At 38.6% G+C, this 18,303-nt stretch overlaps 1 long non-coding RNA gene across 1 annotated transcript; it reads right to left on the bottom strand.

Moving 5' to 3' along the window:
• Nucleotides 1–544: 544 nt before the first annotated feature.
• On the bottom strand, nt 545–18,000 carry LOC111272853 (uncharacterized). Its single transcript, XR_002687761.2, has 5 exons — nt 17,739–18,000; nt 14,446–17,461; nt 3,410–3,611; nt 3,077–3,184; nt 545–2,176 (listed from the first exon to the last, which is right to left on the bottom strand). It is a non-coding gene; the product is annotated as an uncharacterized LOC111272853 (long non-coding RNA).
• Nucleotides 18,001–18,303: the final 303 nt, after the last annotated feature.

Here is an 18,303-nt window from a genome sequence, read left to right as displayed (position 1 = left end):
AACATCCTGTTTTATTACGTAAGCTCTTCAAGCTATCAGCGTGGCGACGCTTGAAGAGCTGAAAACAGTATTTTACGGCAGCAACGTTTTTGCTCTAACTGCTCTTAATAACGTCTCTCAACGCGCACATATGCTGCATTTCCGTAGATCGTCGCGTGATCTATCATCTCAGTTGGTAGGTATCAGCCATAAGGTGACGCTAGTCTATCGTTTCCCATTGATCAGCAGCGATTCGAGGAAATTACACGAATATACTCAGATCGGCAAAAGCAGGTAAATAGGAATTAAGTAATAGTAGATTTTAATACTTTAGAATTATCCAAATTGTTCCATCCAGAAATAAGCAAATAGTCCAAGAATGATAGCGTTAAGTCAGGTCAGTATATTGGCTTGTTTTTCGGCGTCTTGTCACTATAAACGCCGCTACTGTTTCTATCGGTGTCAATGAGGCACAATAATGTTTATGTAACAATATACGTATAACGAATATATTAAACGCCTCCTTTGATATGGGGGCGCTGTTGTAAAGAAAACAAGAGCTATATATAAGATATATGCGTATCTTATTTAGCTACAGGTAATAGACAGAGGTTACAAACTGGACGTTGAAATGGTCTCTACAAAGATGCATTTTGATCATAAATTTTATAGAATTACACAAAGACTCGAGAAGGTTTATATGTTAAAAAGATTTACTCTATTGTCACAGAACTTATATATATATATATATATATATATATATATGTATACAATTTATGTAATTTTTAAACATTTCGAGCGCGCATTATGGCTGACCTTACATTTTTCAACAAGTTTAAGGGCAAATCTCATGTAAAAGGCACTGTCCTTTTGAGAAAATATATGAAGCTATTCATCTTGTCTCCATATCGTAGCAAACAAAGAAATGTTGAAAGTATATGATAGCCTACGAAGTGGATAGCTTCAATCGTTTAGACGTAAAATCAGTGCTCAGGTGCTTTATATTTTTTCTATAATTTTGTAGGTTGTATAATTTATAATTCTGTTATTTATTCATTTCATATAATTTTCTATAATTTAGATCAATCAAATAAATAAAATGGAGACTATATTTATTGTCCTCCTTTTTATATGATATTTGCACCGCCATATCATTCACTCTGACTTGGTCACTTAGATTCACTTATACTGAGATAAGCTCTAATAAAATGCGATAAATCAAATCAATGCCCTCCAATAAGTTTACAGTTTTATCTATTTCTATTCTTTCTAGATGACCTGGTTGTTACTGCATCCGTGAATCGTGAGCGGCCCACATTCTGTATGACCCAAATATAGGCAGCCTTCGAATTTCAAAGCTGCTACGCCAGTTAATTAAACTTATTTGTAAAGTTTTAAGTTTAGCATTTTTTTAGCGAAAATAGCTCTACATCACGCAAGCCACCTTACGAACTTTCTCCCCGATACAATCTTTGTTCCATAATATAGTAGTTTTACTACCTTATGCTGTGTCAATCTCGCAGTCTCACCAAAGTGATCAACCTTTGCATGCCTTCACCGATATTTAACCTACAGGTCTGTTGTCCTGTTTATCACTCCGCTTTTAGCGCTTAGCTAAAACGAATGGCTATGTATAGATTTTCTAGCGGTATCCAAATTTATAATAAGAATGTTTTTATTCACAGAAATACTGTACTATTTTGGTACATAGGACGCAGATACATGTACGTGCCGTGTTCGCCTGTGATGATGTATGCGCTTCGATAACATGTCGCGTTCAGTATTAAAGGACTTCATCAAGCGATTCCTGTGCAGAGATTAAGCGTGGCAGCAAGCGTAATAAATTTCTTCCAATTGTTGTCGTTGCCTTCTTCATTTCTTAGTTTACCCCATATATTTTTCTAACCACAGCTCTCACTAGTACCACATACATCGACCGCGTTCAGTCTGCTGATCAAATTGCAAGTCCGGCACTATCAGACGTGTCGTTTACGTCTTCGGGCGTGGCCTATCAAAACATATGCGTCATAGGCACCTTTCCGGATTCCTGACTCCTGGAGTTCATCTGGCCCAGAGAGATAACGTAAGCCTTCGACAGTTGTGTATTTCTCGGTCTAGGTTGTTGGCTCAGGGTTGGCTAAGGCCAATAGTAGGCTAGCAGGTTAGTTAGCCATTAACGGCTTCTTGACATTACATACTATTGTATGTTCGTCATGATAGAAGAGTCAGTACGCGTCGCGAGATAAATGGAACGTTTACATTAACAACATGTACGGCGTTCAATGTGATTCAACTGTTTGTCCTGCGTATGTCAATGGTGAGAACGTCAAATACGTCCGCAAGAACATGCTCTGTAATGCATCTTCGCATTAATTATATCCAATTTACTTATGACAACGGCTTACAGTATGAACTATGGCGGTAGGTGCACACATTAAAGATGAGCGGGTGCTTATTAAATAACGGATGAAGAATAGTCACCGCTCTACGAAATCCGGCAATAGCGAATGGATGTATCGATGAATAGCAATAGTAATAAAGAATTAAATACTTCATAGAGATTCCGTGATAACTAGCTCTGTAAGAAGAAAGGTTTGTGTTTCAGCCCTTTGGACAATTGCAGAATATTTTCTCTAGATCGACAGATCTAGCCTCTTAATGTTACTAAAAGTAGAAAGTATATAGTTTTTAATAATTTTTGTTCCAGCGTACAGGGCTAATATTTTACGAGACTTTACTAATATTACAAAAAAAGAACCATGAGAGAACTTATATTTTTCAGTCCGACGAAGAAGTGACGTCTAAACGAACATTATCTTAGTTTTAATTGATTTGAAGCCTAATAATACAATCTGAATTATGGCTGATTATTCAGCCATAATTCAGATTGCTATGGTGACTATTGTGGCTTATATAATACTTTATAATATAATCGATTTATGTTAATGTTAGAAGTTTAATAAAGGTACAGTTTTCCGAAAATGGCGGTATTTTCCGACGTTGGTATAGAAATTTTCTATCCACTTTGATGAAGCCCACAATTTAGTAACACTTAAAACTTTTCTGATAATTAATTTATGGCGAAGACACGACCTACCAGAACATGTACGGATATGGCAGTATATTATAAGCATCGATAGTTCCAAGCTTTGGGCTTCTATAATACCGTTGCTTACAGAAGAGGGTCCTTGGGTGACTGAGCTCACTGATCAGATAGAGAGGAAAAATAAATGTATCTTAACGAACTGCGTATTTATTTGAAACTCATCTTGTTATCACTTTACGTTTGTTTATTTCTCGACCGCAACGACCGCACCGTTGAGTAACGTACTCCAACGGTCCGGATGCCTGATCAAACTTAGGAACTAATCGAGTTGATTTTTAAATGATCTCGTTTGGGAGGGGCGGGTTTGCTTACTTTGTCACTTACGTTTGAGCAAAGCCAAGAACGTTGTCGGCGCCATTGCTGTCGTCGTATCGTCGAGGGCTGTCAACATTTGCGCACTTCCTCAACACGTTCGATACCTTCTAGAAGACTTGGGCGAACAAGTCATGCTTCGCTAAGCGTTGCTCCTCAGAAAGCACAGGATTTCAGCTTGACGACGTAGAAACCTCGGCATGACCAACCAATCCTTTAAGGAAACGTGTTAAAGGAGTTATGGAGCAGGCTGAAGGCTCTTAGGTTAAACTTGAGTAAAAGGTCTTAATTTTGGCCTTAGCTTCGGTTACTGCAACATTTGTCCGCCTTAAACACGGGTGTTAAACACGTTCATGGAAAAATAAAATAACTTCAGTTATTCGTTTCTATTCTAACTTCAGTAGAGTGTACATTTCTTGACCTTAGGATGTGTCAGCAAGTTAGATTAAATTTTTCATTAGAACACTCTCTATTTTTCTAGATATTTCCGTATGTTGAAAAGGTTCCTTTGTGTTCTGTTTTGCAATAAAACGTATTACTAATCCTACCGATTATTTTCTGTATATACAAATGAGGCTTTCAATATATATTCCTACTTTATTTAAATACGCTAGTGCAATATTATATTTAGATGTAATTTATTTGATCAACTTATATGTAACTGTCATCCTTTGAGCGCATCCGATGGTCTTTTACGAAAGGATCGTTCATGTATTATTTTGTTCCTGTGAAATTTGCTAAGTTCAGCCCTAATTCTTGTCTCAGGTACATTAAACAACCTTTCGCTGTTGTTATATGCTGTTGTGATTTCCCTGTGCTTACAAACGTCCTTTTATCAATACTCTAAAAACAGTCTTTCTTTTTATTGGAGCTTGAAGGCAAATGCACTATGCAGACCAGACTTTACAACCGTGTTGTTTGCCTGATACTGTGGGATCCTTACCCTGGGCCCCGGGTTTAGTGGGTGAGAGTTATAGTTAAACTATCTTCGACGGCCCTCGAAGGCCCCCTACTCTAGGCAGAATGCGGGACAGATTGAGAGCTGTTTTTCCCGCCTTTGGGTATCTTCCAAAAAGAGGTTGACCCCTCTGGTTTTCCAGTTAGTATTCTTCTTCCGGCCAGTTAGATATACTGCGTCTGTCTTCTCAGCGGCTAACCTTAAGTAGTGTTCTTCCATCCACCGATTTACCAGCTCGAGAGAGTCATTTGCTTTATTTTTTACGTCGTCTTCTGTCCGGGCTCTAATAACAAAAACTCTAGAAAAACAATCTAAATACGTATAACCTTATCCAGATTTTGTGGCATTTATATGGTACTCGTCTTGCAAATGGATTCAGGACTTCTTGTAGAAGCTCCCTCTCTTTGGTTAGGCCTTAGCCCCACAATAGATCATGACTGGTGATCAACATATAGGCGAAAAAACTTACCCTGTATACTAGGATCTCTTATTAACAAAGTTTATAGAATCTAATCGTATCAAGCAACAAAAAACAATATGTGCCAAATCGTAAGATCCGTTACTCATAATAGTAGATATAATTATTTCATACTGAAAAATAAATTTGAGCTGATTTTGTTTCTCTTAAGAATGATCTCCAAAATGATCCACAAAATTACCCCACCAAAGTTAGGCCACAGAAATCATTTAATAGAGATAATTTTAGAAGAAGAAGGCAACGCACAGAAAAAAATTAAAGCATTCTATGTAAAAGGACAAACGTTGTATCTTAGTAGTACACAGATATAGGTATATGAATGTCTGCTTCGTATTACTATGCTTACTTCATTGCAAATTATTTCATGGTATCTCTAATACTAATATCTATTATATATAATCGAGTATCGATCTTTGGAAGTATGTATTTTCTAGTAGCGATTGTTTCGAACAAAGTAAGCCTACTTGATCAGGACCTGTATTCCGTAATTCTTACAAGCGTCATCCGGACTCATCTCTAATCAGAGTAGCAACCGTTTTGATGGGAAAGTTAGTTAATATTCCTAAATTTTCTTTTGAATTGCCGCTGTTATTGTTCTAGTTCCTAAGGTCACTTCAAGTGAACGTTAGGTTCATGAAAGAGCTTGCATGCACGTTTTACTGACTCGCTGCTTCTGCCATCGCCGGGCCAAAGGTAGGGCGCCGACTGAATAGTTGTCTGTAGAGAAATGAGTAGCATCGATCTAAGAACAAAACTGAGGAAGATAAATGCGTTCAGGGATTAACTGCATTTTGGAAGCTTTCATGAACTTCACAACTTGAAAATTAATTAACAACATCTGTAAGACCTAGTAATTCAGATAGCTTTGGTCGCTTCCAAACTATTCTTTTCGGATGTACTTAACATAGTTATTTTTGTAGACTTTTCCTTTTTTCTGTCTTGAGTTATATATGATGTTATTTACTATATCATAATTTATGTTTGTCTCGCAAAGCCAAGCAGATTTTCTAGAAAAAAGAAACATTTCCTGCAATGAAATACGAACTGGTGCGTTACCGTGTTGTGGTATAGCAAACAGTAAGTGGTTTCCATGAACTTTATTACGGCGTTTCTAAAATGTCATACGCCTATTTTCTTAAAGCGATACGTGAAATTAATAGCTAATATTTTTCTATAATATAGGAACCTTACCAATATAATTTACGCAGAACTTCTCAAACCAAATTTTAAAAGTTCTAAGTGTTTAGCTACATAATTTGAATGAAACTTAGGCGCAAATAAAAGACATCCTATTATACAATGGGGCTAAATCGACATTATATGGATCAGAAAAATTTCCTTGGAAAACAGAATTATTGATTACAGTTAACATAAATTAGACCTATTCGTTGTGGTCTAGCTTCGAATTCGGGCACAGGTACGCTTTGTTTTGTGCTTGGAACCTAACGGCGATGGCAGATGTAAAACTCGAGACATAGATACGCCTGTTTATTTAGATGGAACGAAAGCTAATTCACAGGAAGCGGATGGAGTGGAGAAAATATTTCATAAACAAACACCATGTCCATAATAATTGTGGTTACCTGCATTCGGTAAAGATGTGTTTTTAGCAAGAACGATCGCGTTGTGAGCCAACAAAACTCAATTGCTTTAGCGCCTAACCTAAGACACAAAGACTTACTGAGTTGACTCAGGATCCTGTACTACTTAAGACAGTTTAGCTAATTCGCTAGTGCCAGCGGCCTTCTCCAACATATGACAAATTGAACTGCTGGCGTTGTTTCGTGGGCGGCTGCTATCACCACTCCCTTGGCACATTTGATGGCTTTTAAAAGTGGAACAAGTGGCAGGTTACTTCACGGTAAGTGCTACCTATGTTTCGAAATGGACACCACCTCAAATGGACAATTGCAGCATCTTCGACGTGAAGAACCTGTTTTCTCAGGGACCTTCAGGTAGCAGGAGAGGATGAAAGCTCAAATTAAACCTAAATGGGACTAGATTAACGCAAGAGAGTCTGCATCGTATTCATCCGTATCTTGGTTGAGGTCCCCCGCGAGCGTATGAGAGTAAAACGTTTAATTAGGTAGTAATATATACGCTTGTTTACAGATGCTTCCCGTGCAGGCTTCGCCCGGCCTGTTTCAATGTTTTCTACTGATGTAAAAGTGGCTATTATCTGATAGACCTCTACTAGAAAAGTTATCTTGTTTCCGGGATACAGGACACATGTGATGACAATGACTGGATAATATGCACATAGGTTCTGAATTCGCTTTCTAGAAAGCGACCGAACTGATCTTATCGGGGGATTTACCTAAGCCTGACGCTTCCCGCGGCTGCATGGACTCTGGTTCTGGAATCAGGTCTATTCAAGTCTATGTTTAGTGAAAAAAAAAAACTGGTTCTTAGGCAAAAGTGCTCAACCAATTGCCAAGATTTAGGACAGATACACGTAAATCCATACGGAGAATCTACATGACCTGAAGGAACAATTTTCCATTAAGCAACTCATGTCAGACGGAACTCATCTTCACCTCTGAAGCTATATAAAACTACTCGATAATGTAATTGATAAGCTTAATCTTAAATTTGAATAATACCGATAATGAACAAACCTATAATTAAAAAAGAAAAAACAGCATCGATCTGCATGTGATTTTGGTATGACTACATACAGCCCCTTAATAAGTCCATTGAAACTATTAACATAACGTTTCTTTATTCATTTATTCATACTTGTCCGTATCTTTATTAATCTAGTACCACAGTCTTGTTGGCGACATGCGCCAACAACATGGATGCAGGAACAGCCCCATCAGAATCCATGATGCTATTCTTTCAATTCAATGTTGCGCCGTTTGAATTTTCATACATTTTCAAATGACTAATCGAATGCAACGGTCCGGTCATTCGCTAGGTCTTCGATCTTTTTCGGTCAACAATTCGGTTTATCTAAGTTTTTTTTTAATAGCACTAAATTCCTGTTGTGGACAACATGCGAACAGCGTTGAGAAAACGACTTATGCGAGAAGATTCGCAAATCGCTCTTAGGAGGCTACACCCCACACGAAATCGTATCGGACTAGATTTAATATTATTTGAAGACTGGAGCCTATTTGATAGTGGGTTTCCATCGTACATCACTATTATATCGACTTCTGGTAGAAAAAAACTTAAGGCTTCAACTTCCACGATTTTCTCTTCCCGAAACTCAAGAAATACCTAAAGAGGAAAAGCCTTGGAATGGTCAAGAATATCGACTGAGAGAAAAATGACGGTATCGAATCCGGTGAAGATTACTTCAGCGGAAGTAGTTACGATTCGGAGGATTGAGGCACGTATAGTCGGTGCAGAACGACATTTTTAGTACCTTCTTGAGTCGGTCAGATGGGTTTGAATCTGAAATTTTTGCTTACCAAAATATTACCGTGCTATATTCTACCTGCATATAGGACATTAAGCACGGTAAAGTAAATATATCTCAACCTGAAAACCCAAGAAAAAAAGCGAAGATGAAGACACAAAATCCAGTATCAAATACTTATCACCACTGTCAAAATGTCTATTACAAACGGATGCGGACAGCGATCGACAACTAATTAGGATTGTTCATCTAACGAACGCATCATTGGCCTTTACTATTTCTGTTATCTTAAGTTTATCGAACACGATACCAGACAACCACGAAGCAACTTAGACTGTGTAAAATGAAACGTTATGTAGTAAGTTAATCTGGCGATTTCCTTTTGCCTGCAGCACTTGTTTCTATCGCCCGCATTCGCCCAGCCCGCTAATGTGTTCTTTACTCAAGGAACACATACGTACATATATATACGTATATAAATAGTCCTTGCGATAGCATAGAAGGTAACACGTTTGCCGACGAAACTTGAGGACACGTGATGGTCTAGGTTCAAATTCAAGCATAGACGCATTTTACTTCATCCGACTCAGAGAAAAACCCGACAATAGACCTTAGTTATTACTGCTACATAGCGACAAAAAGAAAGACCATTTGATGAAAACCGCGCATAGAAAAGTAAAAATTGTACATAAGCAGCTAGAAACAGTTCGATAGCATAACACAGCACAATATGTAGTAGCCCACTCTCGAGGGGGAGTTACGACTAAAAAAGCTCACAGCCGTTCACCGGTTTAAGGTCTGGAGGTTAGCAGGTTCGGTCCACAATCTCGTAGTTTTAGGATCGTTTTAAGACCGCCGACTCAGGTATTCTCAGGCCGATGCTAACATCGTATCGTCAAACTTGATGCAACCGTTAAGATCGTTCAAAGCGCATGGATTCCTCGAAATCGGAAAGCATAGCAAAAAGTTGACAGCGGCAGGTGAGCGCGGGGGTGGGGTGGCCGTTGAAACGGTAGATGTACGGCAGACGCTCGGGGCTGAACGAGTGCGTTTTTCGATTAATAGTGGAGTTGGTGGCGATGACAGAGCCGCATTTGTAGATCACAGTTTATAGAAAGCTTTTTTGTTGCAACAAGAATAACGCTTTCAACTTGAGTAGCAGTACCAGGGGAGTACGAGGGCGTGTGTCATCTTGTTGCAAAGATGAAGGGAGCAGTTTCAAAGGTAGGAACGTTTCCTTTAGTGGTGTTGCCAGCGCTGGGTTGTTGTTCACGTGACGTTATTCATGGATGGTTTTGAATCATCGGAGATAGGATAATATTTGTTTGACATACACACACGTGTTGAACGATAAACATTTTATTGGAATACAGCGTTTAAGTGTATGGTATTCGTCTTCACGGGATGAAAGTTCTTTAATTTTTAGCTGACGTGCACACATTGAGTGATTCCAAATCTGATCCTACTACGAAGGTCATTTGAAGGGTAGCCATGGCATAAGTGGGCCCACTTTAGTCCCTCAAATGCGCACAGAGACAGACGAATATTGCAGGGCGCCAGCAATGTCTTGATGAGATAGAATACGGTTATCCGCAATATACCAAAGACAACAACGATTTATTATTCTTTTGTATTTCGCTCATGCGTTAGCCGTATATAATATATATTTAGGGGTAGTAGAAATAATAATCTAATGTGAACAGTATATTTAGTACAGTGTAGAAGCTAAATGTACACTTAGCAGATAACGGTCTCTTTCTATACTTGAGAAAAAGAGCCATAACAATCGAGGTACTTACGGTTTTTAAGGCACACACGAAATCTGCTATTGCATCGTAAGGTCCCGGTATTCCGGCATCAGTATAGAGTTCATCGTGGCAATTCGTAGTTAATTGGACTGTTTAAATGATGGGAATTAATTTTTAATGGAGTCGTTTAGCAGGTGCAGAACCTCGATGTCGAAACGAATAGTATAGGCACTCTGATTTAATGTATTTCAAATTGATTTTCATTGTTTGAGTTATTTTTAACTACAAATTGTTATTATTATGTAGCGTTGGTGGTTTTTTTTTTTTTTATTTATTCACACATTGGTTTTAGGATGCAAAACCTGAACAAGCAACCCCTGCTTTCAGCCAGAAATTTACTTCCCAGTTTCTGGATATAATAAACTCAATACAGTATTCAACAGAAGACTTTTCTTCATCTAGCCGGCATCGTCATCGCGGAGAGTCCATAATTCAAGTCAATAACCTCACTTTCGGCACCCGATTTCCATCAGCGACTTGGTGCGTTCATTTGGCGGAAGAAAGACATTCAGCCAACAAGTCAGTTAGGTTAAAGCCAAACGAAAACAGATATCTCATTCACATCGAGAGATATGAATGGCCCCGGCGCAAAGTGTAAACCAAGGAATCGCACACAAGGCTTCCCATGAGCAACCGCTCAGACACACATAGTCGTGATATGAAAGGAGAGGCCCTCAATCGATCGTTTACGGATTATTGTACGAATCTTCCTTTTCGTCTAAGTCCTCTTTTTTAGGTCTACTCGGTCGCCTGCTGATTGCCAATACAGCGATGAGGTGGAGGAAAAGGCTCACTTGGGACTACTTGAAGTACTAATCGAGTGTGGGTTGGGGGTAACAGCGTGTCATTAGCATATATTGTGTATTGTATATTTCACGTCGCTTTGGGCGGTGGAAACTGTCTTCAGTCGCTGGTGTATTATATACACGTTGTGCAGCGAAGTATAGGTCAGAACTAGAAGGATAGCAGCGAACAATCGATGTACGTAGACTTATGTCTTGAGAGACGGTATGAGAAGAATTGTTGAATTTGTGCTTTCTGGGTGGGAAGAATCAGTGGTAGCAGTTGGAGTAGGAAATGCAGACAGGGTTTGTTTGTTTGGTGGTGGTAGAGAGCTGAGGCCCAAGATTATTTGGTACCAATCTGGCAGAAGACATTTGCAAGCTATTGTGCTTCCTTTGGATTTGCATTCGTAATACTAATAATAATAACAATAAGTACTAATATAATTATTATGACTCATATCAGTTAATCGATATTAACACAGTCGACCGGAGCACTAACGCACCGCATCGAAAGTGCGCGTATAATGCTCATGGAAAGGGGGCATCAAGTGTTTCTTCCCCTACGCGTTGCACACTTTACATGCGCGCCTCGCTCTATCGAAGCCTCCCCTTTTCCATATCCGAGTATAGTGTCTTTCTTCTTTCCTTAGCATGGTCTAAATGGCTTTAGCCTCCTTGATCTGATGCTAAGTTGTAATGTCGTTATAGTTGTTTTTACTGTTGCTGCTGTGACTACTCATCGCCCCATCGTAATTCATCTGTTTGTTTTTTATAACTGCTATTTGTTAGTGAACGTGACCCGGCGTTCGACATTCCTCTCTCGGCAAATCTTAGACCTTTTTGAAAAAGCACTACCACATAATGTCAGGATATTGATCGATTTCTGTATATAACTGTCATGCCTGATAACCAGGTCAAACCTTACATATTAAAATGCTAGATTTTGTTAAAGCCGCTCTCGACCTAATTTTGTGTGTTGACATACTGATACTTCTGCGTGTCTAAGTGTAGCCCTTCGCCCCCTTTTCGATTCGACGTGAGGTCTATTGGTGATAAAGCACTAGAAAAGTAAGAAAATGCTTCGTAACCATCTTCCCAATAAACAGTAACAGTCGATAAAAAAATATATGAACACAATTCAGTTTGTTCAATAAGAATTTTAATTTAATCTCGAGTCAATGGGGTATGTATTTATTAATCATATTTTATGAGCCAATATGAAAAATGTAATTTTGTTGTTGGGTGTTTTGTAAATATCGTAGTTAAAGGGCTACTTTTTATTTTTATTACTGATTTAATTTCAAGGACAAAAAAATCCTACCAGAGCGAAAGATCGTCTGCACAAATTTCACGTTAGAAAGTAGCACAAACTAAAAATTATAATAATAATACTTCACAATATCAATCTGTTACAGTTTAGACGAATGAAACGTATTATTATGAAAACTGAGTGTCTAAAATATGCACTAAGGTGCGGAGATAATACCCTTTGGAATTGGAAATAATAAGGCTATCGCTGATGAAACACTGCTTATAACGGTCGGTAAAAGTATGTAGTTGCATTAAACGTTATAATTTAAAAACAAAACAGAGGTACATGTAATGTCCTGTGCAACCAGGTAGTAGCCGGTCTATTTGCATCGTTTTACTGTCAAACACAAATTGAAGTGAAGCAAATCAATGCAAGAACTTAAGAGATATTCGGGTACCTCTGCCTGTATACAATACCACATGCTTTTACTGGCATGACAGAGCATTTTGTCTATGATGTTTTATGATCACTAATCACCGTTTTTTGTACTGTTTATTATTAAACTTTTCCTATAATGTGCCTTCTTTGATTTCATCTTCTAAATGTTTCGACCTTCGCCTTTGGTATTAATGCTGAGCATTACTTCAGACGCCTAATTTTTACCCTATTTCATATTAAACAGCAGTGGCTATAAACGTTGACCATCTAGTTATGAACAAGTCTCTTCATCAGAATGAAAGGCTGGTCCAGTTTACGTCATAAAGCTAAAACATCTACCTGATGCATTCGTCTCATCGGCCGCCTACTGATTGACCCTACCGATACACGATTATTAACTTGAATGGTTTATACCCTGCAGTTCTTCGGCACAATAGAAACAAACATCAATATGTCCGCACTGCCCCAGGTCGTCAGTTGAATAAGCGCAAGCGAAAAGAAGAAACAACAGCATCAAACCGCATCACTGGTCAGACGTATGCCCTCGCACGACGCATTTCGCTCAACGACCACTAGACTGTTAATAGGGCAATGAATCAAGCAACTCCGTTTAACTCAAATCTCCAATCAGTCTTTCTTCGGGACAAGGCTTTATTGACAAACACGTTGGTGTGGTTCTCAACAGTCGCTTGAAGAAACCATCGAAAGTATACAGATCGAAAACAAAATGGGCGATAGATGGAAGTACGAGATAAGCAAATGTTATCCGTAAAGAAAGGCCAAAACCTCTTCGAAAGTTGTAATGCTATGAGCTTCAATTGCCAATACTGTTGCAGCATATCTGGTAGCAGTTCGCTCAATAGGGGGTGTGCGCTGTACAGCGTTCGTTTTTGAAGACATCCACCTCCATCAAAAGGCATGTAGTTTTACAGGAGTTTTTTTACAGATGGCAGGTCTGTATACATTTTCCAATGGCAAAGTCGGCCGTGAGTTTATATCATAGTTAGATATTAGTTAACGTAAGGCTTGCTTCTCTGTATAATGCCGCAAATAGTTGTTAAAGTAGAGCCATTTAATTAATTGCGATTTGGTTCCCATTAAGAATGCCTACAATTTTATGCTAGTGCTCTTACCATTATGCTATTTACATATAAGTCTTTTCAAGTGTCGTTTGCTTACGGTGCTCTGTTTCTTTCCATTTGATGTTCGTGTATAGAATTACATTATAAATGAATTTAAAATTTGATACTCTGCTGCTGTCCGTGTTTTAGATGTAAGGAGGCGACGTCTGTACGGATGCGTAATTTCTAGAGTTGTCGATGGTATAATGAAGGTGAAAAAACTCTTTAACAATATTTCGTACAACGTATAACCTGCTTTTTTTTTAAATTTTACCAGTCGTATGCTTAGGTTTGAGGTAATGCCTAACGGCGATAGTGAACGTGAAACTCAAAGGGTACAGCTAAATTTCCATTACATCATACAGAATTAGGAATACATCGGTGAGTCAAGCCTGGCAAACTATCCTTGCGAAACACAAACCTTGTTGCGCATCAAGATCTTATCTCAATGCATAGATCAGTGTCCTGTTAGAGATTAGAGCCCCTGGATTCATGTATCTTGATCGTATCATAATGGGTTCTAATTATTTCATAACGTTCGCAATTAATAGACTTGCTTAACTTAGGATTATAAAATAGTTGCGAATGATATCAGCTTTGGCAGGTCCACTGGATCTCGTCTCAATCGGGCCCGTTGTATGCCCCCTATTGCCTTAACTCTGCTACCCTATCTCCATCGGCGTCTATGATGGGCCGCGTTTACCTGCCTTCGAAGCGGGTACGATGGCATATCACCGCGACTGGGACGCACCAGAAAAGGTAGTCTGTAAATCAGAATTATGCTATGCTCTATATATATATATACATCTACATATTTACGAGCTGGAATGTTCGCGCTTACCATATAGATGAGGAGATCCTTCCGACCAGCACTGGGACGCTACACGACTCGAAACTTCGGCCATTGTCTCGAACCTTGGAATAGCGACCTATGCGCGGAAACTCGCATCGGACCAAATAATACGCATTAGCTCCCATTGAAGCTTAAGATAAAAGGGGCCAGGAGATAGCGGCATCTGCACTTAGCACCTTTATCTTTGCACTTACGGCTTTGCAACGATTTTTCTCCACATACCCAGGAGCGGCTGAGGGCATATGATGCCCTCAACAGCCAGGCAAATTCGCTTTTGGCAGAACAAATGCGGTCAAATGCAAAAGAACGAGATGTTGGCACAAAACGAGCGAAAAGAACCGCTGATGAACCCCGTGGCTACGGGATAGGCGGCAGTTCTCTGTTCACAACAACAGATGGTTTTTAACGAAGGAGACAAAGCTAAGCAGGAAAACTTTACTCAGCTCACGCGGGTAGGTGTGTGTTTGTGAGCAACTTCTGTCAACCCCAAAGGGCACTGGCGACGCTTCGTGCGTGTATGCATGGGAGGGTAAAAGGAAAAATAGGGAACAGCACAGGGATTTGGGAAGGAGATTCGCAAAGACCTACTAAAATCCGTCTACAGTGGCATCGAAATCAAAATATTAGTTCTGTCGGAAGCAAGCCCTACGTTATACTATGTTTCATTATGAATGACGTTGATTTCGACGGTAGTTAGGCAGGTTGTATTGTGAACCCAGTATATCATGGTGGCCTTGTTGAATAACACTGTCTAAGCCAGTTGACCACTTTTGTCCGCCTTATTGATTCTAGTTCAACCTTTGATAGTCCTACTTTTCATCAAAGAAGATGAATATAACTAAAATTATGTATCTTTTCATACACTATGTCTTCAGAACTAGCAATGTAACCTCGGTAACAGCAAACCGAAACCTTCAAATAAGATACCGTTTCCAAATAAAGTCTTCAATGTACGAAATTATTACAAAATTGGATCTTTTAAATTATTTTGAAAACGATAGGGCTTAACAAGAGCAAACATTTTAAGCGAATTTCTGTTCGGTGAAATCGCAGCGTATCTGCTGCTACTTCAAAAATTTGTTCATCGTATTACCGCAGTAGGTTCATTGGCGGTATTGATCTGTGGCCACATGATAACGCTGATTGATACCGAGCTTGTTTTTTTTTTGTTAATAAAAAAGTGATTTTAAATCACTTCATTCCGTAAGCCTTTCTATTCTAAGCCATGGATGTTTTCGCATTTATCTTTTTAAGTATATACTTATTCCACTCTTACGACTTTTTTATTTTTGCGGAAAAAGCTGGAGAATCATTCAAACGCGGAATTAAAATAATATCCCGACAAATATTTAAAAAAAACAAAAAAATAGATAAAAATTTTCTGTATATACCTTGATATACATTTGAACTGTAGGAACCTCTATTGAAGGTAGCTGTAGGAAGAATGATTACAGATAACAGAGTATTAAAAAAACCATAATATTCTGCGAAACTAGACATACACATAAGCTGGCATTAGTATCATTAAAATGTTTTAATGTAAAAGTATATATTTTCACGGGTTACAAGTATTATTTCTATACTATCCACATTATGCCAATAAAAACGTATGGATGGATCATTCTCTGCAGTCTTGCCGTTTGTCATACTTGGGGCAGATATGGAATGAAAAAAAGCAACTAGTTTAGTGTAATGACTATCATAGCTCTGCTTGTTCAGCGTCTCGAAACAAGTTAACGAGTGGTTTGTCTAGCAAAGCCAAGTTTTCTTTTTGACATTAGAGTCTTAAATACGACGAAGCAGTGACGAGATAGCACTTCTCAATAATCAGTTCGCGGTCGCAGCCAATGATTTGTCATAAAACGGTTGCTCACGATAAATTAGGTTCAGCACTCCTCGTATGGCATTGTCCTGATCAATAGCCTTCATGGTCACGGCTGACATTACTGAAGATAGTGTTAGATAAAAGCAAATATAAAACTCCTATGAAGTAAAAAACCGAGCATTTATTTTTTACTACGCTAAAAGATAACTAGAAACAGTGCGGCGCCAGGTTTTTGCCGCGTAATATATATGAATCTTTGCGACCAGTGTACTATTCAAGTTTGTATAACGTTTTTTTTTTTAAAAAAATAGTAAAGAAACACCTGTTCTATCTTGTTTTCACCCGTTTTGAACCTGTGACCTTACTCCGCACTTTTATCCGATCAATGTTGTCGTTACCTGTTATCCGATCAATCATGATTAGAATAGTCAGAGGCTTAGCATACCGACAAAAACCGCATGAGAGCTTGATCATAAAACACGTAAATCATTTTTCTAGTTGAACAGACCTTATCGTGTTGTCTGGCGTCTGGGTAATTCATGTACATATCCGCCTAAAAAAAGGTCGAATGATACTTACTTCAAAATCAACTTACCGTTACTAAAAAGAAATGGCTTGACAGTTATACAGTGTTATCTAGTTGTTTTTTGCAGCTTCAGTATGCGCCTAATATAGAGACGAAGTAACTTCCTAACTCATAACTCCTACGGTGGGCCCTAGAGCCTATGCTTGCAATTCTTCCAGCGATCTATCAAAGGGAGAGGTATACCAAGGAAGGATAAAACTCTTTGCAAACAATGTGGGGGATTGAGTACGAGAGGAAATTACTACATTCAAAACTTTCCTATTAGTCGAATTATCTTAATGGAGAGTTGAAATGTATCAGTGTTCGGATTTCAATGCCCGAAGTTTTCATGTCCAGCACTGCTTTCAGCATTCACCCATTGGTACTGTTTCAAACGACTGCCTCTTTCAGGACAAAACAAAAGAGCCTATCTACGCCTGGCCTAGACCAGTATATACTTCTGAGATTAGAAATTAAATGTATTACCACAACATCATTACGGAAACCGAATTTAAACAGTCTCACGTACCTCTATGATTATTAGGCAAAGTCGCTACCACCGCGCCCTATCGGGGCTTCGTACAAGGTGAACGGGGCTAATTAATTTGTACGAACTGTAAAATGACGGTGAAGTAAAGCATTATATTAATGTCGTTAATATGACTCTTATATTATTATCTAATCTACGCATAAGAATTAAGCTAGACCGTTTTATTCACGGTTGCAAGTCTAGAGAGTAAATTACACCTTAAAACGGAAAAAAGGTTTATATGCTAAAAGGAAAAACGTATAAAAAGATTTGGTTTCAATCTAAAAAAAAAGCGAGTTATGGTAACTAATATGGAGTATAATAAATAACATCTCAAAGCGAGTCGCTTAAGGAATACATACTGTTTCCCTGTTATGGGTCTTTAGGAGTAGATTTAATCGAACTTCTAGTCGAATAATGTGTTCCATTTTTCTTTATCCCATACGAAGCATTCGTGCATGCGTTCTACATGTTCGAAGATCGCAGTCGATGTAGCTGCAGCACTACTTTGTTCTATGGAGAGATGCAGGTCGTAAATTGTCGTTTTGGTTCTAGCGGGGCCGTGCAGTGGTGATTGTTTCTATCTACTATACATATGTATTGCGCCAGACTGAGTTGCGCACTAAATTTAGATATAAATTATAGTGTTTAAAGCGTAGGTCGTTTTTCGATCCTGAACGTGCTTTCATACGGACACACCTACAAATTAGTATTGACAACGCTGCATACAGAGAGGTCTATGTGCGTCTCTCTTTTTTCACACTCATAATAAGCATCGATCAATGGAAAACTCGTTAAGCATTTCGTAGAATATGTGTAATCGATTTGATTATATTCTCCCTAACAAGAGAGGATTTCTCTCTCGCTCCTTTGCCTCTCTCTCTCTATCTCTATTTTTTAATAATGCAAGGCCTCAATCAAGAAAGT

This window comes from Varroa jacobsoni, unplaced genomic scaffold, assembly GCF_002532875.2.
Source record: "Varroa jacobsoni isolate VJ856 unplaced genomic scaffold, vjacob_1.0 contig03584, whole genome shotgun sequence".
NCBI lineage: Eukaryota > Metazoa > Arthropoda > Arachnida > Mesostigmata > Varroidae > Varroa > Varroa jacobsoni.
The sequence above is the reverse complement of the archived record's forward strand: the minus strand, read 5'-3'. Positions and strand labels throughout refer to the sequence as shown.